Source organism: Sinocyclocheilus rhinocerous, unplaced genomic scaffold (assembly GCF_001515625.1).
Source record: "Sinocyclocheilus rhinocerous isolate Xijiao unplaced genomic scaffold, SAMN03320098_v1.1 scaffold90, whole genome shotgun sequence".
Lineage (NCBI taxonomy): Eukaryota > Metazoa > Chordata > Actinopteri > Cypriniformes > Cyprinidae > Sinocyclocheilus > Sinocyclocheilus rhinocerous.
In genome coordinates this window covers 429,995-431,579 of record NW_015657969.1, presented here as the reverse complement: position 1 = coordinate 431,579, position 1,585 = coordinate 429,995, and the positions used below count along the sequence as shown (strand labels likewise).

Here is a 1,585-nt window from a genome sequence, read left to right as displayed (position 1 = left end):
TATATATCATTTCTGTCTCCCTCACTTCTGAAATGATGGCTACACCCCTGCTCCACGGCCACAGCCGCGCTTGCGGCCAAACAGATACTGCTGGATTTTCCAGCGCACAAGTTAATCATAGATGTCCCTACGCGCTGGAACAGCAGTCTGGATATGATCGAACCCTATCTCGAACAGCAAGCGGTTGTGACAGCGACTCTCCTGAGCAATGACGTTCTGCGAAATGTACGTGACATTGATACTTTGGATGGCTCAGACATCCGTGATGCGGAGGACATAGTGACGCTTCTTAAGCCACTGAAAACGGCTACGACTGTGCTGTGTGACGAAAAAAATCCAACGGTGTCTCTCATTGTGCCCTTAAAGCATATGATCAAGCAAAACATGGCATCCAACGAAGAAGACTCCCTCACTGTGAGTAACATGAAGAGAGCTATACTGAACAACCTTTCATACAGATACACTTTGGAGTACAACTACCTGCTGGAGTGCACTGCCTTAGACCCCAGATTCCGGGCTCTGCCACATCTAGAGAAAAACCAGCGTGAAGGTGTATTCCACAGACTGAAAGAGAAAGCTGCGCTGTTGCAGAACCAGGTATTGTTTTTTTTTACCCTCTCTTTCTCCAAATTTGTTTATGGATTTTTAATCATTTGTTGATTATTGTTGCATATTAAAAAAGTGTTCAAGTTTATCTCTTGTAACTTGTAAGTGTATTGTAATGATACAAATTATAACAAATAATATTAAAATTTTGCCTTTATAACCATGTGAAACTCCTGTCACTATTGTACTATATAATCAGTCTTTTTATTTCTGCTATTACTCTGTGCAGGATGAGGGTGAAGAAGGTGCCAGTGGCCACCCACCTGCAACAGAGGAGCCTCTTGACCAGACAGATAGCACAGGAGCTGAGCAGAAACAACCTCCTCCTAAGAAAACTGCACTGGAGGATCTTCTTGGAGGTTTCGATGAACCAGCTGCAGCTGCACAGCCTATTAGTCAGATTGATGCAGAAATGAATAAGTACAGAGCTGAAACATCCTTTTCCCTCAACAGCTACCCACTCAAGTGGTGGAAAGAGAATGCTAGGCTGTACCCACTGCTCTCTGGTCTAGCAAAAGCATACCTCTCCACACCAGCCACCTCAGTCCCTAGTGAAAGGGTTTTTTCATCAGCAGGGGACATTGTAAATGTGCAGAGATCTCAGCTAATGCCAGAAAACGTGGATATGCTGATATTTCTTTAAAAAAAACATGTAAAAATATCCAAGCTAGGGAAAGCACAGACAGAGTCTTAGTTTGTTTATATTAAAGAGATATATTTTATTTGTATTATTCTTTTTTTTTTTTTTGGATTGTGTTTTATTATTGCAATTTAGTTATGTTAATTGACATAAAATATATTTTAAGAAATGTGCAGCATTTGTGAAATAATAAAAGGGCACTTGTTCATTTGTAATTTGTCTCAACTCATTTTGTTGAGAAAATCGTGAAAAAATCGAAACGTGAGATCAGAATTGTGAATCGAATCAAATCGTGAGTTGAGTCAATCGTCACATCCCTAACGATTAGGCTATTTTTTC

At 40.5% G+C, this 1,585-nt stretch overlaps 1 long non-coding RNA gene across 1 annotated transcript in view; it reads left to right on the top strand.

The window, feature by feature from the left end:
- The window catches only part of LOC107721911 (uncharacterized), a 2,579-nt gene extending 1,341 nt beyond the window's left edge, over positions 1-1,238 (top strand). Inside the window, exons 2-3 of the long non-coding RNA XR_001637753.1 lie at positions 459-597; positions 836-1,238. This is a non-coding gene — a long non-coding RNA (uncharacterized LOC107721911). The remainder of the gene's footprint in view (positions 1-458; positions 598-835) is intronic.
- Positions 1,239-1,585: the final 347 nt, after the last annotated feature.